Consider the following 9,917-nt stretch of genomic DNA (forward strand, 5'->3'; position numbering starts at 1 on the left):
TAAAAAATCAATTAATAAAAACTCTTCCCAATTTTGAACGTGTTATCTTCATTTAGTTTAAATATAGTTAGGGATATAACTAAAAATAAATACCTTTTTTTTTTTTAGTATAACTCATCCATAAAACATGAAGAGTCACCAATGATACTATAGTTTAATAACTGATGACAAGAAAGAGCTTTGAGTGCATGTGTGTTTTCTTTTACTGAGGATAAATCTTCCAGCGTATTAAACAGTGTACTTTCCAGTAAAATTGGTTTATACAATGCTTTTCTATATAGAAACAGCAACTGTCTTTTTTTTGTTTCAGGGGGTGATGGATATTTTCTTCCTGACTTTTCTCTTAAGTTTCATATACTCAGTGTTAGAAGTATCCGATGATAAAATGGGATTTGTACTTTACCCATTAAGTTTTTTAGTGTATGGTGGGATTATATATTCCACTGGGTGAAAAACACAGGAGATCCTTGAAAAATAACATAGTCAAGTATGTGCAATAACTACCATTAGGGGATAATCTACTTTATAATTTAGAATCCACTTCATAAATAAAACTAAGGTTCTTTTCTATAGTTATTACACAAGATAAAAATTTCATAATTGTGGAGCAAGCCATAGACAAGTAATCAATGCAGGATTTATATAGCCTGCATGCAGCAGAAATCAGGGCAGAGGGAATAGAGATGATTCTACTTATCATTAACAAACACAAAGAACTGTGAGAAATGTTTTTATTTGAAAGAATCTAATGAGATTAAAAGAAAATTGCCAGTTTACCTACAGCACAGAAAACTAGGCTTCAGAATCAAGCCTGTAATATTGTCTCCACTCTTTACTTTCTCTCTTCAAAAGAACCAAGCTATACTGTCTAGCAATTCTCAACAAATATTTCTGTCACCATCAACATTCTTGCGATCACTGCCTTTTACTAAGTCAATATTTACTGAGTGCTGAGAAGGAGCAGATAGATCACTATACAGCTCATTATAGGTGGTTATAAAAAAAAAAAAAGTGGAGGATTGAGTCTTTGCCCTGATGGCTTTTATAATCAATAAGGATGAGAACCAAATAAAAACATTTATGCCAGAGATATATAATATAATAAATGTATATATTACAGCTATTATAAAGAAACCAGCTTTCTTCTAAATAAGAAGGACTATCTGGAACTTTCCAATCAGCACCTACTTAAGTACAAAGAAAGATTGATCCAGAGCTTAATACAAAAATTGATTTTTTTTTTAGTACAAAATTTTAAATGACATCACACTTTGAATCATTGCATAAAGAATTTTTATGTGCACCTTTACAAGTCATGTTTGCTAGCAATTTGTAAATAGATCATTTGAGAATGATCATTTCCTGATTATATTATTTAAGCACCTACTGTGTACCCAGCAATGAGCTACATTTCCTCATAGACAGGCAAACAAATTAGTAGGGGAGAAGTTGTAAAATATTTAAATAAACCACAGGTCCCTCCAGTTCCAACATTACATGGCTATATATAATGTGAGTATTATTTCTGCTCCAGTGTGAAGTTTTCTCAAGAAATGTAGAGATCAATATCCTTCGGTTCAATACAACAATTTTGAGAGCATCTAAGATGCCCAAGCTCTCAGCACATTGTCCCAGGGTGTATAAAGATGAATAAGTCTCAATACTGCCCTCAAGGAACATGTAGATAATTATACAAACAACTCTAATTTAAAGCTGAATGTTATTAGTAGCATTAGAGAAGATCACTCAAGGTGCTATGAGAATCTTATAGTAGGAAGAGTAAGAATGCACCATCTTGTGATGAGAAAAGTTTTCACAAAGAAGCAGGACTGAAGATGAACAGAGAGACAGATAGAATTTCAGAGCAGGATTGAAAATCATATAGAGGAAGGAAAACTAAAGGTGAACTCAGAGACTAATAATTGTTTATTTTGGCTTAAAAGGAAAAAGTTGAAGAGAGTCAGTGGAATACGTGGACAAACTGGTGGAATTAGGACTACTGTTGTGGCCCTTCACTTTCACTCATATTGTGGCCTGTGGCTGAAATGTTCCCTTCTTCTAAACGCCCCACTCTACTCGATTCCTCCCCTTCAATAGTCAACTTATTTTTTTTTTTTTACTTTCTTAGGCTTCTTTTGACTATTCCAGACCTTTTCTGATCAACCACAGCACTTAATATGTGTTATACAATTTAGCTCTTAATGAACCACTGTCTTGCATTATTCATAGTCATGCCTGATACACTGACCAGGAACATACCAAGTTCTTCCTGGCCAGCCTTAACCACCTCCAAGGCAAAATTAGCTTAATCATTAAAAGTTAAGCCTAATTCTTCTAATTTGCTTCCTCTTATCAGAGGCAGGGTGTTCTTGATTGCTCTGCACCCCCTGGGACCAAAGCAAAACTATAGTTAAAAGGACTATAGGTTCAGGGCTTAACACCATCTTCAAAACTTGGTTATTAACAAAGTATCGGCACTTTTCCAGAATTTTCTACGAGATGCTGCATCTCACTATATAACAAACAGTGCCAGATAACAAAAATAGCATTATCATATCATGACTAATTTTAATAACAACCCCAAATATTCATTGAGCATTTTCTGTGCCAAAAGCTATGTGAGGTGTTTTGTATGTTTTATTTCATCAAGTTATTGCAATAACCTGGTGAAACGGGTACTCTTATTAGTACTATTTCATAGAAGAATAAATTGAGGTTCTCAACTTGTTAATACTAACTGATGGAAAAACTTGTCCGACTTGAGGGCCCTTGCTCCTTATATTCTATTCTACTGCCTCTCATTCACAGGTTAACTCCATTCAGTGCTTCTTTAATATGCAGAACATTTTACAACACATTAAATAAAATATGGCAGGAATCTGATTTGTGTACATGAAAAATTTGTTCACACATACACACACACACACACAAGAGTCTCTTCTGAGTGGCACTATAGCTGCCCCTGTTGTAATGATAACTTCTTCAAATTACTACCAGAGCTAAAGTTCTTTTTCAAATATTCTCCTAATAAAGTGTTAGCTCAGAATGGTGTCACCCTTTAGAGAAAGCTTGCTGATCCATCAACCCCAGCTAATACTTCTGTTTGTTTTTGCTGCACACATCATCTCAACTTCTTAAGATAAATCTCTAAAAATACATATTTAAATAGAACATAACGAGGCTTATACTAAGAGCTATAAAATCATTTATCTATTTGAGCTGTGAGAGTTCAGAACAAGCCACCCAAAGATGTGCCTCTGGTATGCAGATCACTTTGAGCTAAAGGCAACTTTATAGCTACAGGCTCAAGAGAAAATTCCGCCACCCGCTCCTAACTACCTAGAAGAATTTGAATTAGAAACCTTTCCCATAAGAGATTATCAGAGATATCTTCTTTTGACCTGTCTATAGGGCAAGACAAATTTCTTTTTACTAAGTGGTCTGTTCTTCTTACCATCCTGCAATGACCCTTTGAAGCCCCCAAGCTGTATAATTTCATCCCTATCTCAGCATGTCTTATATACTCATGTTCCCTTTCTATCTCTGGACCTCTCTTGTATGTGGGGGCTGACTCTCTTATGTATGCAGGGTTCCCATATCTATGTATGAATTAAATTTGGTTATTTTCTCTTGCTAATCTGTATGTTTATTTGATTATTAGATTAGTCAAAAGAACCTTGAGGGTAGAGAAAAGTTTGTTCCTCCCCCACAGCATAAAATAGAACCATATATCATCTATTAACCTCTTAGCTATGAAGACTAAAAGGGTAGCTATTTGAGAAAGGTACATCATATAAACCAAAGTTGGGATAAAATTCTGAGCATAATGGCGCCTGCCCTGAAAATATCTGGGGAGTCATAGGACAGCACCATTCAGAGTAAAGCAGGCTATTATTATTATTATTATTATTATTATTATTATTAATTTTGCATGTGTGGCTATTGTAACAAATTACCACAAATTTGGTAGCTTTGGTAAATTTCATAATACAGAAATTTATTCCCTCATAATTCTGGAGAACAGAGGTCTGAAGTCCATTTTGCAGAACCAAAATCAAGGTGAAGCAGGGCCAAATTCCCTTTTGAGATTCTGAAGGAGAAACTATTTCTTGAATTTTGCAGCTTCTGGTGGCTGCTAGCATTCCTTGACTTGGGGCCGCATCACACCAATCTCTGCTCCATGAACATATTGTCTCCTCATCTTCTGTCTGTAATCTTCCTCAGCTTCCTGCTTATGTGGGTATATGTGGTTTCATTTAGGGCTCACTTAGATAATCTAGGATAATACTGCCATCTCAAATCCTTAATTTAATCCAAATCAAGTAACATTTATAAGTTTTAAGTATTAGGATGGAATATCTTTAGGGGCCATTATTCAATATACCACAGATAGAAAAATAGTCAAATAAAGCAGCTTGTTGATTTAACTGTGCTTATACTGACAATATGTCCCATTTGTTCACAGACATCTTACTATAAGAACAGTGACCCTTCTGTCTTCAGTTATTCTTTTCCTCCAGCCAAGCATTTTTCACACTATATTCGGTATGGTCTTTCTGAAATACTTATTTCCATGTCTCTCCACTGTCTAAAGCAACATAACATGCAAACCTGTTATTATGGCATGTGAATACACACTCCTTTACCTAGTCTCAACTCTTTCCTTTCTGTTATCCTCTGTCATTACACACATGTCTCTTATACTTCAGTCACACTGACCTGGTCCTTGCTATCTGAGAAAGTCATACTCTTTCAATCCTAGTTCCCCTCTGCCTCTCATTCTCTTTCTTTCTTCACTGACTGAACTCATCTTTTTCTTAAGACTCAATATCAACATCCCCTCCTGCATAAAGCACTTCCTCAAGATGGTCTGATGTCCTCTCTTCCGTATTCTCAGAGTCACTTGTCCAGGCAATATCTTTTAATTTATCACATTTAATTATCAAAATCTGTTTCATGTCTATTATCTTATGCTATTTTATAAACTAGTTCAAGGGTAAGGGTACTATGGTAGGCTCAATAATGACCTGAACCAAAGATATTCATGTTCTAAACCCCAGAATTTTTTAATGTGTTGTCTTACATGGCAAAAAGGACATTGCAGATGTATTTAAGGTTGTGGGCCTTGATGTGGGGCGATAATCTTGGATTATCCAAGTGGGGCCAATCTAATCACACACATTCTTATAAGAGAAAGACAGGAGGGTCAGATATATAGAGAAAGAAAATGTACAGATAGAAGCAGAGGTCAGATAGGAGAGAAGATGCTATGCTGCTACCTTTGAAGATGGAGGAAAAGGACATAAGCCAAGGAATATAGGCTGCTTCTAGAAGTTGGGAAAGGCAATAAAACAGATTCTCTCTCCAAGAGCCTCCAAAAGGAACAGCCCTGCCGCATATCTTGATTTTTAGAACTTCCAACCTCTAGAACTATGAGAAAATAAATCCGGGTTGTTTAGAGTCACTAAATTGGTAGTAATTTGTTATAGCTGCAATAGAAAATGAATATGGGCACTGTCTTATCCTCACTTTGAATCCTAAGCATAGTGCCTGGTACATAGTGGGTGGTCAATTTGTTTGCTGAATATGTAAACAGAGATAAAACTGCTATATTGGTAAGGATTCTGCTGAGATATTTGGTTAATATTGTAGATTCTACTACCCTTGTAGTGTGGAGCATAATTTTACCCCTAGTAAGCTTTCTCTTAGCTTACTGGTCTTCTGATTAGAATCTCAGAAGTCAGTGAAAAACATTTCTGAGAAACAGACATGGTTGCGATGATGTTGTTTCTACCAAAATTCCATACCCCAGTTCTAGTACTCAGACCAGAAGTATATAAAAGACAACCAAACTTTTTAAGCTGTTGTCTTTATTCCTATAGGTAAAACAAAAATGCATGCAGCAGCGAGAGCATAAAACACTTCCATATATCTCTTTACAATAACCTTATGTGAAGAATACAAAGCAGCACAAGGAAATATTTCAAAGACATCATTGGGTTATTTTTTTTTCCTTAAAATTTCCCATATGTGACTAGCTGCTCTAGCCACTGCCCCTATCCCAGCAGCAGGCTGCAGGTTAAGTTTAAAGAGTTCATAATATGGCCCTCTCAAACAGAAAGCAGCAGTTTTAGTTCACAGCCTGGTACCATTCAAAGAATAAAGGGGCTTTCTTCTGAAATCCACAACCTTGTCTTAAGCCCTGCATTTTACTGCTTCACAGTACCTATCTACTTCCAGTAAACCACTAGAGCTGCACAAACTCACCCCACTAGTTAAAGAGCAAAATTATGGCCACAAATCTAATTATAAAGATGATTGCTAAATTTGTCAGAAACTGCATTTTCAGAGATGGATATAACATGGGAAGTGAGAATTATATTTTAGGATATCAGATAAGTATGTTCTAGTATAAAACCCTTGTTAAATACTTTAACTCAACTACAAAATGCCAGAAAATATGAGCTATGCATCTAGAAGTCTTAGAGAAGAGGACAAAAGGGATACTTGGCTTACATTCAGAGGCTGCCTGATAGAAATATACTAAGGCAGGCTACATACCGGTCTTAAAAGCCAAAGGCAAGAGGCTGAAAACTTTTCTTGAATCTAACACCTACCAGAAAGATTATTCTAGGCTGGATGATCCCTCCTGGGGGTGGCATATTGAGAAGAGATCACAGGTTATCCTTTCTGAACACTTCCTCCTACACTAGTTCTCTGAGAGGACTCATTATACCACCAGCAGAAGAGGTAGGTTTCATGAAACTGTAGGGGCTCCAATTATTAAAAATGCATCTCTTCACCTGTTTGTTGAGGCCTGAAATCCTTTTAACATGGAAACATTGTATAGGCCACAAATAGAACTAAGGTGACTGGAAATTTAAATGCCTGATTGAGGCAGCAAAGGAGTGAAAATGTGTAATCAGCCACTCATATCATCAAGGGTCAGTAACATCGTTGAAACTTTCTATGTTCTAATAGGGGAGAAAGGGCAAAAGAAAGAGGAAGTCATTGTATAACCATCACAAGGTTCATGTGCTTGGTGCTTCAAAAAACCAATATTCAATAGATAAGAGTTTAGAGAAAGGAAAATTTTATTCATTGAGAAAGCATCAACTGAGAAGATGTCGATAGTTCATGAAATCCATCTTAAGAGCACCCCAAGTTCCAGTGCCCTATATATACATGGATGAAAGAAGGTGTGGGGCACAAAATCTCCAAATCTTTTTGTTTGACCACACTGATCTAGTCCCACCCTGAAGTTCTTATAAATTTTTGAAAAATAGTTATTGTTCTGTACACACTTCCCACCTCTTCAGGAGAGGTCCCTTCTGACAAGGGCTGTTCTAGCAAAATACTTAAGCCTCAAGCTATCTGTGTGAGTCGGAGAGAGCCCAGCAAGCATTTCACTGTGTTACAATTGGGCAGAGGAAAGGATCCAAGAAGAGGAAGCTACAGATGCTGAAGACTTATTATTACTACTATTTACCTCTTCTAAGTTGAACAAGTTGAAATTATAGAGAATTTTTGACATGGCTGCCTGCAAAGATAAATGCATATCATCCTGCTTTGCATGTTCAATAAAGTGTTTGGTGTTTTTTAGTGGAAGTGGAAAGTAAAAAATATCCCTAAATTTAGCTCTAGCTTTGAGGTAGAAAGGCATACCTGAAAAGTTTATCTACTTCTGATTAAAGAAAAACTATCGTTTTAAATGTCCATTAGTTCTTTGAGTTGCTAGAGATTTAGACTTGAGGCAAATGGTTATTGTTTAGAAATGCTCATTATTGGTGTTATTGTTGGAAATCTTGCATCACCCCAGCAGCATGGAGTGGGTCTTCGACTTTTCCCCCACTGACTCAGTAAAGGATTACAGGTCAGCGAGATTTAGAAAAAGTAAGATTTATTGAAAGTACATTTTTAGAAGGAGACAGGCCATACCAAGAAAGGCTGTAGCTCTGTGGAATTCAGGATGTGAAAAGACAAAAGACAGAGTGCCCTTCAAGGGAGGGGCAGGTTTCAAAGAAGAACTGTAATAGTGCACAAGTGAAAAGATTCGTTTATACTTGGGCCATGATTGGAGGTTACAAGGGTGGTCGTAGATGATTGGCACATGAAGTCATTTTGATTGACAGTTGGCTGTTAAATATCCCTTTGCTTACTGCACATGTGTTTACCCAGAATTCAGTCTGTTATAATTAAATTCACATACTTCTGGGCATATGTATATTGTAACGATGGTATAATGAGGCTAAGATTACGGGCAGGTTAGGATAGTACTTTCTGCACACATGTTTGGGGCTGGTTTAAGCCAACAGCTTTTATGGCCTTTGTGACTTAGGATGAAGGGGTTATTTATAACCATAAAATAGGTGTTTCGGAGAGATCCTTAAGGGATGTTTATATGGTTATAGAGCTGAGCCTTCACTCCTGTCACTCATGATTATCTAATTACCTAACACTGGGTCTTTGGATTTATACAAAAGTATGTCTAGTCTGCAACAAAGCTAGAGAGTTAAAAGGAATATGAACTTGGAGGTTTGGTGCGGAATCAGTGAGAAAGAATAAGACAAGAGTAGATTGTAGGAAGAAATGAGACCCAGAGAAAGAGGTCTTTTGTTTCTTTCTTTGTTTCCATTCCCCCAACCTTTCTATACCCCTCACCCCAAAGAGGATCTATCAGATCATGTAGCCATTAAATCATATAAACTAGTAACATTTAACTACATAAAGACATTTTTATAATATATTAAGTGGGGAAAAAAACAAGATGCAATGCAATATATATGATATGATAAAAATGCATATATAATATACAAAGAAAAATAAACAAAAAATGGGAGGATATATACAAGAATGCTATTAGTGTTTTTATCTTTAAGTGATGAGATTATGTAGGGTATTTTTTAATTTCCTACTATCTGTATTTTGATATTTTTCCTAAATTTTATAAAATATACAGGTAGTACTCTTCAAATCATTTTTTTTATAAAATAATTCTATTCCAAATGATTTTATTCTTTAGTGTTATCAAACTGAGCCCTCCTAATCATTTTTTAATATAATTTGGAATATCCAACAGTAATTAACAGAATCTTCAGGAGATCTGAGGTCTCTATGGAGATCCCAAATCAACAAAAGTAGTGTGAAGGCAGGGAAAGCATAAAATATGTAGTTAGGATATAAGTTGGGCTTTACTGCCTAATGAATGATTTTTCTTCTGAGGAATGGGATATAAGATAATAAAGGTAACTGCCTAGCAGGACTCTTTAAGGATTTATTTAGACAATTATATAAAATGCACATACAAATATAAAATGTCATATTGATGTTATCAGTATTGTCCTTCAGTCATTAAATAAGAACAAAGGAACAAAATTAGGCAATAGAAATGGCTAGTATTTATCTGATCTCTAGGTTCAGAAGGCCAATCTAAGCATTATACAAAGTCAGAAATTCATGGTTAAAAATATTTACCACAAGTCTACAGCCATGCTACCCTGAACAAGCATGATCCCATCTGATCTCGGAAGCTGAGCAGGGTCAGGCCTGGTTAGTACTTGGATGGGAGATCACCTAGGAAGACCAGGTGCTGTAGGCATAAAAAATAAAAAAATAAGAGATCGTAAACTGACAATGTCTTTGCTATCTGTGAGGTCAATCAAGGGTTGCCTCATGTAAAAAAATTATTTACCACAGGTATCATAGAAAAAGGGTTAAAATCTTTAATATAAAAGGATTTAAAATCAGTATGATTTGAACACTTCAGAAGAGTATTAGTCAGTTTTGCACAAGCAGTTGGTAAAAGAAGAATTACAAATAAAAATGATTTCAAAATCACTAGAAATGCAAAGAAGGAATATTTTAAAAATGAAGGTTTGCTTACTAGAATAATAATGTTTTAAATAATAACTCCTACT

At 35.6% G+C, this 9,917-nt stretch overlaps 1 pseudogene; it reads left to right on the plus strand.

Moving 5' to 3' along the window:
* The first annotated feature begins 9,479 nt into the window (after positions 1 to 9,479).
* Positions 9,480 to 9,598, plus strand: LOC120586068 (uncharacterized; annotated as a pseudogene).
* Positions 9,599 to 9,917: the final 319 nt, after the last annotated feature.

Source organism: Pteropus medius, unplaced genomic scaffold, assembly GCF_902729225.1.
Source record: "Pteropus medius unplaced genomic scaffold, Ma_sr-lr_union100, whole genome shotgun sequence".
NCBI classification, from domain to species: domain Eukaryota; kingdom Metazoa; phylum Chordata; class Mammalia; order Chiroptera; family Pteropodidae; genus Pteropus; species Pteropus medius.